General features: G+C 41.1%; 1 protein-coding gene and 1 pseudogene across 2 annotated transcripts in view; one reads left to right on the top strand and one right to left on the bottom strand.

The window, feature by feature from the left end:
- Nsmce2 (NSE2 SUMO ligase component of SMC5/6 complex) overlaps positions 1-12,980 on the top strand; it is a 251,778-nt gene that overhangs the window by 148,506 nt on the left and 90,292 nt on the right. The window lies entirely within an intron of this gene.
- Positions 1,766-2,641, bottom strand: LOC147830258 (acyl carrier protein, mitochondrial pseudogene; annotated as a pseudogene).

The raw sequence follows: 12,980 nt of genomic DNA, 5'->3' as shown, positions 1-12,980 counted from the left end.
TAGCCAGGAATGGTGACACATGCCTGTAATCCCAGCACTTGAAGGCTGAAGCAGGAGAACCACCTTGAATTCAAGGCTAACCTAGGGTACATAATGAGTTCAGTGCCAACCTGAACACAGTATGGCAAGACTGTCTTTTTTGTTGTTGTTCAATTAAGTTTGTTGGTACATTTTAGGTATACAGTACAGTTACATTCATCAATGGGATCTTTATGTGATATATCTTGGTTCTTATTTTTTCCCTATTCCCCTGCCCTCCCTTCAACCCCTCCACCCTTCCGTATTTACAAAGACTTTGTTTCCATTTTTTTCTTTTTCTCATATTTTTTCCTTTCCCTTCTTTCCTTTCCCCTACCCCTCCCACTTCCTGTACCCCTTTAGACCTTTTCTTCCTATTTCACATTTTCAGTTATACATTTTGATCCTTATTTACACTTTTAGTTTCTCACACCTGAGAAACTATTTAGTATTTACACGTGTGTCCTATTTATTTCACTTAAGAGTATGGCCTCAGTGTGCATCCATTTAGCTATAAATGTCTCTAGTTTCTCATTCTTTATGGCTGAGTAGTACTCTATTTTATAAAAAAAATTAACCCACATCTTATTTAGTCTCCAGTTGATGGCCACTTGGGCTGTTTCCAAGCTTTAGCTATTACAACCTGTGATGCTATAAACATGGGTGCACATATATCACTGTGGTATGATTCTTTAATTCTCTTGGGAAAATCAAATGGGACCTCTAGTCCTAGTTCTTTGAGGTATCTCCATACTGATTTCCACAATGGTTGCTTCAGTCTGCACTCCCACCAGCAGTGGAGCAGGGTTTCTTTCTCCCCATAGCCCCGCCAGCATTTGTTATTGGTTGATTTTATGATAGCAGCCATTCTTTCTGGGGTGAGGTGGAATCTCAGTGTTGTTTTCATCGGCATCTCTCGAATGACCAGTGATGTTGAACATTTTTTCATATGTTTATTTGCTGTTTTTACTTCTTTGAGAAATGTCTGTTCATTTCAGATGCCCATTTTTGAATTGGGTCTTTATATTTGGGGGGTCTGATTTTTTTAAGTTCTTTATATTTTAGATAGTAGACCTTTGTCTGAGGAGCAACTGATAAAAAATTTTTCCCACATTGTAGGTTGTCTCTCAGCTCTGTTGGTGGTTTCTCTTAGCAAGACTGTTTTAAAAGACCAAAAATAAAAATATATGTGTATATTGATCTTTGCAAAAACTAAATTGTTTTTGAGGTATTAGGGTGGGAATACTTGAAACAATGGGAAGTTTTATCAAAGGTCTCCCTGAGATTTTTAAATGGGTGAGACTTGTATATGTTTGGCTAATAATATATGTTAATCCAAGAGAGGAAGTTAAAATTTCTGGGCAGAAGAGAATCTCATTAACTAGTAATAGCAAAAATAGCAATCATTAATTGAGTGCCTTTTATGAATTAAACAACATGATAGCTTTCATAGATTAGCTGATTTAATCTTCACCATTATCTCCAAGATGTCTTTATTAACCCCACATTATAGATTAAAAAGAAACTGAGACTTTTTAGGCAAAATTAAATAGATTGTCCAAGGTCCGGTGGGGCTGTTTCGAGCTAGATTCAAGTGGGGGGGGGGTGTCAATTTATTTTCAAGGGGCAAAATAAGACAATTTAAATACAAGTCCACCAGAGTTGCTCTGTGTGATGACAAAATGCATTCTCACTGCCAATCGCCAGTATCATTGAAGTCCTCTGTGAGGAAAGGGAGTCCCGTATTTTATTCATGTACATCCTTTTTATCTGCAGTGTAATCTACAATTTCTTGTGGACATATTAACTTTTCTGCATCTATATCAGGATCAAACCCAAATTTGTCTTCCATGGCCATGATAATCTCCACTTGGTCCAAACTGTCTTAAGCCCAGGTCTTTCATAAAATGGGAATTTACTAAGAGCTTTTCAGAGTCAATCTTGTCATAAAGTTTCAAGACATACAGAACCCAGTCCCCTTGATTCCTTCTAATGTCAAGGGGCGGGGGGAGGGGGGGTGTTGCTACAGGTTACGGGAAAGTGAGCTAGCTCAGCCTACAGTCAAGTGTTACAGCTACAGCAATTTGAAGACTCCAGAGAGAAAAACCTAGCTTTATTATGCCGGCCAGCTTGGAGGTGCTTAAGGACTCTGAATTCTGAGCCCCAAGTTGCAGTGAGAGGGAGTTTATACATAGTTGGGGAAAGAAAGTTGAGAGAAACCATTTAGGGCAGACATAGGTAGAGAGGGAACCTCTCAGGGAGGAGTTAACGGAACATTCCTAAAGCCTTAGGTAGAAACATCTACAAACAGTTATTGTTTGAACAAAACACTTGGTGCGCTGGGGAGGACCCACAGTGTAGCACAAATGGTTACATTTCATGAACAGAACATTTATGAGAAAAACATGGGGGAGTAGGGCAAAGGCCTGCCCGGTTGTACTTACTGCTTTATCAGCTATACTGGCACCACAGCTGTGGAACCCTCCCCGGAACCTATGCGAGTGAGGCCGGCCCGGGGTGCTGAGTGACCCGGGCCAGGGCCATAGCCAGCGTGAGGATCCAAGGTGGCGGTGAAGGCTGAGGGCAGGCAGCAGACACGGGCAGAAAGGACATGAGCAGCCATGGCTGTTGGATTCTAATTTAGACATGTAGTCTCAAGTCTTTTTTCCCTACAGTTTGCTGCACTGTGCTGCCTCCAGGAGACATGAGCTCCAGATGCAGAAGGTGTAGGGTAGGCTTTTTCATGTGAATTAAGAGCTTGCCACACTGGGATTGGAGGGAAACCGTGGGAAGATGGTCTAGCCAGCATCTGGGGAAAGAGTCAGCTGAATACATGCTGAGCAATGCCACCTGGAGACTATTAAGGCTTTGCAAATGGAAGTTCACACCAGGGAAGGGGACCTCAGCACAAAGAGGACAGACCCAATTCTGGAAAAGCTGGTAAAGAGAGGGTGGTGTGTGAGACAGGGAACGAGTAGTCAGTAAAAGAAAGACAAAGCCAGAGAAGCTGAGGCAGGGGAATCACTGGAAGTTTAAGGCCAGCCTGAACTGCAGAAGTGAGGCCCTGTCTCAAAAAAAAAGAAGAAAAGCAAGTAGGTAAAATGACATCCACAGCATTTAATCAGTCTAAAGATCTGCTGTGTGATTGAAAAATATAGGAGAGTGTTTTGAGGGGGATTAATAGCAATCAATATATCTTTTACTTTCTTTCTTTATTAGACAGGGTCTTGCTATGTAGTTCAGGCTGTCCTTGAACTCATAATGATCTTCCTGCCTCAGCCTCCCAAGTCCTAGATTATAGGCATGTGCCACCATGCCCGACTTAAAATGAATTTTAAAAATTTAAATAGTCACTGTATTTTTTGATCTTACCTCATATATTTTCTCATATTTGAATATCCAAAATTGGTGTGAGTTCTAATAAGGAACAACATTGTTTTCTTAATGCATGAAATGGTAGGACAGCTTATAGCTGAAGGGACATTTTAATCTGGCAATTGACACTTTAAAAGTCAATTGTGCTTATCCATTTCTAAATATTTCATAATGAAAACATATGTTTAACTTCCAGTCTAAGCGGTGTGCTGGTTAGCTGAATGGATAGTCAGCGTCTGGGTGAGCAGTTAGGGGTAAGGACTCGAGCTGTGGGGCAGACCCAAGGCTGTGCAAAGCACCCTTGCTGCCAGCCGTGTCCCTGGGGTAAGTCTCCATACCCCCAAGCCTAGGCTTTCTCATCTTTAGAACACAGATAATAGTGCCCATATCTTCAGATTGTTGTAAGGATTAAACAGGAGGATGCATATAAAGTGCTTAACCCTGAGCCTGGCAAAAGCTGAGCTGTCCGTGATAGCTGTTATTATTTTCTATATTAATATTTCAGATAGGAAAACACTCTTTCCCTCCCACTTCAGGTACAGCTACAAGTAAAACTAGCTTACATCGGGCCAGGGATTTAGCTCAATGTTTCTGCCACTTGTCTCGCAAGCACAAGGACCTGAATTCGATCCCCAGTACCAAAAAGAATAAAACTAGCTTACATCTAAAATACTAAGGCAAATACTAAGGGATCGTCTGTGTGCTTATAGAAGCTGCATGTTAAACTTGGTTATCAGCTAGAGAGTTTAAATTGGCAGAGATATGCAGGTTCTGAGCATTTGTGTGCGCAGTCCTAGTCTTGCTCGTGCAGAGTCCATAACAAAATACTGATTGAGCCCACAGTGGTGGTACACGCCTACAATCCCAGCTACTCCTGAGGCTGAGGCAGGAGAAACACAAATCCAAGGTCGGCTTTGCTTCAAAATTTAAAAACGTATATAGTGGCTGGGGAAGTAACACAGTGGTAGAGCACTTAGGGGTTCCATCTCCAGTATTTGGAAAAATAAATAAATAAAAAGTATTCATTAATAGCATCTAACCCAGAGGGGCAGGCTTTCTGTTAGCATTGAGCAAAAAAGATAAAATCTTTGTTGATGACTTTCTCTTGCATAGATTTTGAGAGCATTTCTGTTTTGTTGATTTCCTTTCCCCTCCATTTCGGATCTATTCCAGGGGATTTTGTGCTTGCTCAGATATTATACTGGATGAGAAGTAGTAGCTGCATAAACACAGGCAAGGACTGCAGATGCATTTCTGAAGATCTTTCTTACTTTCTCTTGCAGCACCAGCATCTCATGTGACTTATCTTTATTACAGAGCTGGTAAATTAGTAGTGCGCCTTTCCTCCAGAAAGTGTAAGATGAAGTCATATAGGCATCTGCATCTGATTTATAAGGTAGTTATTCCATTTCCTAAGTAATCCACAATGCAAGAAGAGTTCTGAGGAAAAGTCTAGTCCTTTAGGGAAAGCTGATTGGCTTCATCTTGATAAAACACTACCATCCACTCAGTCAACTGTCACTTCCCACAGATTTTTCTTTTCATTCTTTCTGTTTTTTTATTTTTCAAGACAGTCTCACTAAACATTCAGCCTGTCCTTGAATTCACTATGTAGCCCAGGCTGGCCTCAGAGTTGCGGTGGTCCTCCTGCATCACCTCTCGGTTGCTGGAGTCACAGGCTTGTGTATCACCACTCTGGGTTCTTTCTTTTTCTTCCTTTCTTTTTCATCATAGTCATTTTCACTTTTCTCCTTTTTTCCTGAGATCTAGTGTTTGGGAAGCTTCTCAGAAATCCTGGAAAGACTAAATCGTTTTCTAAGTGCGTGTCTCTGTTTATAAAGGCTATAACTAGGTATCTCTCCTAATTCTGCAAACTAATTTATAAATTTTTTATTCCATCAAAATTCATCTTTTAATATTGGGCTTATAATCTGATCCTTGTGTGATATCATATTATTTCCTTTGACTTTAATCATTACATATCATAATTCAAACCCTAACACTGCTCTTGTTCACATCTGTGCTTAGCCTGTTGCATTTGAAGATGTCTAGAACAAAGGTCTTAACACCACCTTCATATTCTAGCTAATGGCTGGATGGGTGTCGGTGCATGGTATTTGAGCCACTCATGTGTCCCGGAGTGTTTCACTAAGACATGCGATGCATCATCACATCATTGAATTACCATGGCAGCTGTAAAGGGATAAGGTTTGCTCAAGTAAATAGTGCCCCCTTTTATAAGAAAGAAGATTTAACAGTGCTCATTCAGATTCTGAGGCTTCATCAGCTCTGACTCACTCAAAGAAAGAAACTGAGTAGTAATATGTACTTCTCTATGTGTAGAGAATCCTGAATCACTACCACTTTTTATTTAACTGACCCCCCTGGTTCTCTGCTGAATTTTCTAGATCTATTGTGCCTCAGTTTCTAAATTAAAGGACTATAATTTGATTAGCTCATAAATTCCTCTCATTTCTAAAATGCCTTAAGACTTTAAGCCTAAGTTCCTTTGCGCCTTAATCCTCTTGCTCATTGGTATGGCTGAGTTGTCTGGAATCAGCCTCCTTGGTGGAAGTGACTAGTTGAAAATGTGAAGTTCTTTGAAGGTGATTTGGTCTGCAATGAATCCATTCAGCAGACACATGCCGTGTCAGCTGATCTTAAAAGAAAAAGAAGTTACAGTCTCAAAGGAGTATGGCAGTTTTAAAATTCCTCCCCTCCCACCCAAATTCTTTGATACTCCTTCCATCAAAGGATAAGATTTTGCCCTTTGCTCGTGAATCTGGGCTCTGCCTGCTTGCCAGTAAAATGTGGCGAAAGGCACACACTTTATCAGTTTCTGGGTACAGGCCTTAAGAAGCTAGCAGCCTCCATCTTACATCCCTTGGGACGAAAACTCCTGGAACTCATCTCCCATCTATGATGAAGCCTAAGCTGCCCTGTGGAAAGGCCCAGGCAGAGGGACCTGCGGCAGGCACCAGCTTGTTAGCTGTATGAGTGAGCCTTCTTGGAAGTGAGTGCTCCAGCTGATGCGGTGAGACACAGGTAAGTCATCCCCACTGTGCCCTGTCCACATTACAGATCCATGAGCAAAGTAAATGCATGTGGTATTAATCCATAGAGCCTAGAAATGATTTGTTTGCAGGAACAAAGAGGTAAACACATAAACAATTTTGAAACGATGTAAAATTAGCATGGCAGGGATGTGTACTCAGTGTCATGTGAACAGAGAAGAGACTACACCTAATCCTTTCGTCATTATCAAAGAAACCTTCCTCCGTGAGATGCAAACCAAAGTGAGTCTTAGGTGACTGAAAGTGGTGCAGTGCTCTGAGCATAGTGGACAGCAGTGTATTCTGAGAGTCAGAAGCAGCATGATGTACACGAGGAGCCGTGAGCTGGGACATGGAGCTGGAGTTAGGGAGCCCTGATGATGTAGCCAGAAACTGGCAAAGTGTGACTCACAGTAAGTAGCCTTGTATGCAGGAGGAAGGCATATTCGTGTGCAGTTTGGTGTTTCGTATTGTGTTGTGCGGAGCATTGGAACAGTTTGATTAGATTTAAGGAGTTTATATTCATGTTATTAAATAATCAGTGCATCACAGAAGAAATCAAGGAAGAATTGTAAAAGTTTATAGAATTAAATGACAGTGGATGCTTAACACGACAGAACCTATGGGACACAATGAGAGCAGTTCTAAGAGGAAAGGTTACAGCACACAGAAAAAGAATAGAGCCACCTCAAATAAGTAACCTATGATGTATCTCAGTGACCTAGAAAGACAGGAGCAATACAAATCTGAAATTAATAGAAGGAAGGAAATTATAAAGAGCAAAAATTAATGAAATTGAGACTAAAAACGATACAGTGGACCAACGAATCAAAGAACTGGGTTTTTTTAAAATTTTTTTTTTAAGAATTGGTTTTTTGAAAGGATGAGAAGGATGAGAATGAGGGAGAAGAAAAAGATGTGACACATGAGGGAGGGAGAGGGGAGAAAGGGGGAAGTAAAAAGGATCAAGATGCAATACATGGGAATACCAGTTCCCCACAAGGGATATTTACTAGGTATCACAATAATATACTAATAAAAATTTGGAAAAAGTATCCAGGTGGGTATAGTGGTACCTGTCTGCAATTACAGCACTCTGGGAGGCTGAGGCAGGAGGATACGAGTTTGAGCCCAGCCTCGGCAACTTAGCAAGATCCTAACTCAAGATGAAAGAAGGGGATGAGGGCTGGGGATACAGTTCAGTTGGAAGCCTCCTGGGTTCAATCCCTACTATCCCTTCTTCCCCCTAAAAATGGCTAAGGGATTAAAAAAAGAAAGAAAAGGGTCCGGGGAGTTAGCTCAGTGGCGCCATGCATGCCTCACAAGTCCCCCTGTAATCTTAATTACTCAGGAGGCAAAGCCAGAAGGACATAAGCTCAAGGTCAGCCTGGGCAACTTAAAGAGACCTTGTCTCAAAATAAAGGACTGGAGATGTAGGTTTTGGGTTCAGTCCATGCTACTGATTACTGATATGAGAGAGAGAGAGAGAGAGAGAGAGAGAGAGAGAGAGAGAGAGAGAGAGAGTGTCCATCAGGCAATGGTGAAATTAAAGCTGTTATGATCCAATAACTCCCCAGAAACCCATCAGCTGGCAACTAAGCCTTCAGCACATGGCCTTTGGGAGACATTTTGGGTCCAAACCATAACAAGGGTCAAGGGCATTCCCTTGAGATTGGGGGAATACAATAGTGGAGGGGCTGTAGACATCAATAATTTTATAGATGTGGAGGAAATTTAAGACCACAGATGATGGACTTAATTTTTTCTTTGCGAAATAGACAGGCTTGTCTACTGAGAGGTGAGAGTAAAGCAGGGACAATCAGAGGCTGGTACATTTTAGAATAATCTTTTAAGGAACAGAAAGCAAGGGCTAGCTCACAATAGGCAAAGATTGAGAGGTGACCCAGAAGGCCAGTTGGTTTTGGAGTTCCCAGTTTCATGCCAACATCTGCTTAGATACTTTTATTCAAGGAAATGCCCCACCTAAATCTCATTCCTCTCTCTTTCCTGAAGCCAAATCCGTAAGAGGAAGGGAAATGGTTAGCCCATGGGGAATGAAGCAGGACCTGGGGAAAGCCCAAGTTGTGTTTAAGGCAAGAATATAGGGTATTCTAGGTAAAAACTGGAGATGTGTGTGTGTGTGTTTTATAATGACCTGAAGTTTCCAGAATACAAAAGGGAAAAGAACTAGCGAGGAATCAAAAATGAGAAAAGCCACAGATGAGAAAATGCAGAGAAGTAAGAGAACATGTGGGCAAAGGAGAGAGGTTGGAGGTATGGAGTGGCAAGTGATCTTACACAGGGAAGCTTGGTTGGCAGCCACTGCCAAAGGATTCCTTGGTACAAGACTTGATCTCGGGTCCCCATCAGGTCCTTCTGGAGCTTTGTAAAGAGGAATTGAGAGCCCTTTGCCAATCAAAAAGGGGAGTGCTTAGTTGGGTCCTCCTCATAGATTTGAAGAACAGCTGCATCCTGCCCTACTGGCCTCCCGTTACTGTAGATTCCACAAATTTAACAGTAGTAATTGTCATGAAATATGAGCTATTTGTATGGGCTTTATGGTTTTTTATAAGTTGATGCTTTCAACAACTCTAAAAGGAAATCAGGGCAGGGAATGCTATCCCATTAATCAACCAGAAAGCATGAGTCTCAGGTCTCAGAGTCATGCAGTACTAAATGGATGAGATACAAATAGAAATCAGTTCCTCTGTCTCCAACTTTCTTAAGCCACATTGCAGTTCTAGATCTAGAAACCAGATTGGGCTCATCTAACCCGAAGCCTTTTGCTATAATAGATGGAGCAACTGAAGCACCAGTGTGGAAAAGAGGAAAATGTAAAGACCACAGGTTGGATTTTCTGGAACCCAACTCTGAGGTTGAGATTAGCATTCAGGAATTGACGGGCATGTGGAAAGGGCTGGAAAGGAATGAAGCAGGGTGAAGCAGAGGGAGAAGTCAAACTGTGATGATACAGCTTCAGCCAGCACTACAAGGAACTCTGAAGACAGACACTCCTCAGGGCTGTGCTGAGCTAGGGGAGCCAGGCCTTTCCGCCAGCCTCACTCCCAGCCACTTTGTGCAAGGGCCTTTGGGCCTTTGGATTGTGGGCAGGATAGATGTGAGTTTCAATCCTGGTAAGCACCACCTCTTCCTGACTGCTCAGGAAGTGGCTACGGTGTTAGGCAGAGCCGGCACCTGCTTCTGTAAGCCTCAGGATCCTGTACTGTAAAGTAGGAAAATGATATGAAAAGTAAGGCATGGCTTCCTTATTTGTGAAATAGGAAGGGTTAACCGTAACACCCTTTGGTTGTTAAGATTCAGTGAGGTAAAATTATCACAGCTAACTGTACCATACATACACACCATGTATGCACCTGTGCGAGCATGGAATCCAGGGCTTTCACATTGAGCTACATCCCTGGCTCTTTTTAAATTTTTATTTTGAGGCAAGATCCTGCCAAGTCGCTGCTCAGGCTGGGCTTGAACTTGAAGTCCTCCTTCCTCCACCTTCTAGATTGCTGGGATTATAGGCATATGCCACTATGCCTGGCAAAAGCTATATATTTTTATACCTATAAATGCTATATATTTAAAGTGTGTGGTTCAGTGCCAGACATAACATTGGCCATAAAAGTTGCTCAATAAATAATTCATTTAAAATTTAAAGTGTTCCAGAAAGGCTCAGTGACTTTCTAGAGGCTAAAATTAGTGTCAGAGCCAGAGCTGAAATGCATCCTACTACTTGCTCTTGGGTTTGGGGTTTGGATCAAGAAATCTGGGTGGAGATGTCTCTGGGATGAGTCACAGTGTAGTAGAAGGGAGCAGCCCCTGAATATGACTTTACCTGGGAGAGTCTGAGTCCACAGGCTAAGTCACTGGTGTCATCCCCAAGAGAAAATGTACTTTTGCTGAATGGTACCAAGAAGATAAAATTAAAGATGAAGTCATCTGAGTATCAGCCATCACCAAGGCAGCGCTTTGGCTAACGGATGATGCAGTGTGAGGCAGACTACTTTGATTCATTGGGGCTGAATCTGACTGTAGTTGTGTGTATGTTGATTGCTTTGGCCACTAGATCTGGATTCTAGTCCTGTGGATGTCCTCACTTACTGAGCTCTTAACCAGGGATAATTTATTTTTCCTCTCTTGACCTGAGATTTTTCTATAAAATGAGAGTTTGGATGGGGCCAAGCTTGTTGTTCTATCAAGATTTAATTCTTTGATCCCAAATAGTTCCCACAGTGCAGATATTTTAAGGCAAAACATGACTGCATTATTCCATAGATAAATGTGTTGAACAAAGACTACAGAGAAACATGTTCAGCAGCTTTGACAAAGAAATCCAAGTGTGTACATTTCAGTGAAGGGGATGGGGGGTCAGTATTGTGAGTAAACAAAAGCACTCCGCAGTCCTTACAGAATCATTCCCTGTAATTTTTGTGCCAGTTGTCCAGAGTTGATTGTTCAGCATTTATCAGGAGTTGCTATTGTGCTAGTTGCTGGTCAGGGCAGGTTTATGCTAGCTAACCTCAGCTTTCTTCTCCAGGAAGGGGATGGGAAATGGTCAAAGGCAGAAGGCTGGAAAGAAGTACCAAAGCTCTTGTTTTCCATCCGAAAACTGTAGGTGCTCAAATGTAACCTCATTCCAATATCATGAGGCCTTTACTGTTTATTGAAGCATCTGCCTTTTTTTACTTCAGTTTGCCTTCTGTGCTCTACTGTTTTCACCTCAGGTGATTTATGACTTGAGTAGCTTTTGAAGTATGGGCAACTAAATTCTTTTATTGGACATGCAGCACACTTTTTATTATAATTTTTATTATCTTGAAATCTGGAAATTTAATCATTATACTTTCACTTTTGGATTTTTTTCTTGCCTAAACCATTGTACATTTACAAAACAAATATTTAATTCTTAAGATTTAAGGGATTTAGCGGGCCGGGGATTTAGCTCAGTGGTCCTGCTGCCTAGTGTGGCATTCCATTGGGAATCCAGTTTTTTTTCCCCTGCACTCACTAATGGGCTGTGTGACTTTAGGTGAGACCCTTTCTGTGTCATTTTTCTCCTTTGTGAAATGGAGCATTGCTCACTCTGTTTGCCTCATGACTTTGATGGAAGAATCAAATGAAACAGTGGTTTTGAAAGACTTTTGGAAAGTATCAGCCACTATATGAAAACAAGTAACAGTCTTGTAACTGTGGCAGCATTTTCGGCCATTTTGTTGCCCATGGAAAATCATTGAGGATGGGTACTTTTATTGATCTCTTGAACTGGTCTGTATGTTTATACTGGTCAGCCTTACCACTTCCTCCACGTGTACAACTGCCCAAATGCCTGTCCACAGGGTAGGGAATTTGTAGTGAAGTGATAGAGGAATATAACTATCATGAATAAACTCATCTAGGAAATATTGTTTAGTTAGAATTTTTATATCTTATTGATTCAGCCTAGGTAATTCATATGTATCTAGGAATCTGTCCATTCTGTGTTTTCCATCTTTATTAGAATATAGGTTCTTGGATTACATATTGATGATCTTTTGGATTTCTTTTTTCTTTGTTTTTTTGAAGTTTTTGTTTTGTTTTGTTTTTTGAGACAGGGTCTCACCATGTAGTTCAGACTAACCTTGAACTCAATATGTAGCACAGGCTGGCCTCAAACTGAGGTGATCCTCCTGCCTTCTCCCGAGTGCAGGGATCACAGGCATGCACCGCAACCCACTCGGCTGATCTGGATTTCTGTAGCATCTGTTGTGATTTCATCCTTTCCATTCCTGATTGCATGGATTTGGGTCTTCTCTTTCCCTTTTTTGATAAGATTAACTAAGGGTTTGTCAATTTTATTTAATTTTCCAAAGAACCAACTGTTCAGTTCATTGATTCTTTGTATTATTTTCTTAGTCTTCATTGCATTAATTTCTGCTCTAATCTTTATAGTTTCCTCCCTCATATGAGCTTTGGGATTGAGTTGCCCTCCTTTTTTCTAGAAGCTTGAGGTTCATTCAACATTAGGTTGTTTATTTGAGCTCATTCTGTTTTTCTGAAATTCCCATATCACCGCTATAAATTTCCCGCATGGGACTGTTTTCATTGCATCCCATAAGTTCCAGTACTTTGTATTGGCATTATCATTTAATTGTAGTAACTGTCTAATTTCTTCTTTAATTTCATCTGTGACCCATTGGTTGTTCAGGAAGATTTTCTTTAATTTCCAGGTATTTGTGAAGTTCTTGTGGTTTCTTTTGCCATTGATTTCCAGTTTCATTGCATTATGGTCTAATAATATGCATGGGATAATTTCAGTTCCTTTGCATTTACTTAAGCATGTTCTGTGAGCTAGTATGTGCTCTGTTTTGGAGAACATGCCACATGCAGTGAAAATAATGTGTATTCTGATGCTGTGGGGTAGAACATTCTGTAGACATCTACTAAGTCCATTTATATAAAAGTTTGGTTCAGTTTTGGTATTTCTTGGTTGATTTTTTGTCTAGTTGATCTATTTGTGACAGTGGGGTATTGTATTAGTGCTTATTT

This window comes from Heterocephalus glaber, unplaced genomic scaffold (assembly GCF_053883595.1).
Source record: "Heterocephalus glaber isolate CG9 unplaced genomic scaffold, H.glaber_assembly_v1.0 deba00000281, whole genome shotgun sequence".
Lineage (NCBI taxonomy): Eukaryota > Metazoa > Chordata > Mammalia > Rodentia > Bathyergidae > Heterocephalus > Heterocephalus glaber.
This window is presented reverse-complemented; position numbering and strand designations above follow the sequence as displayed.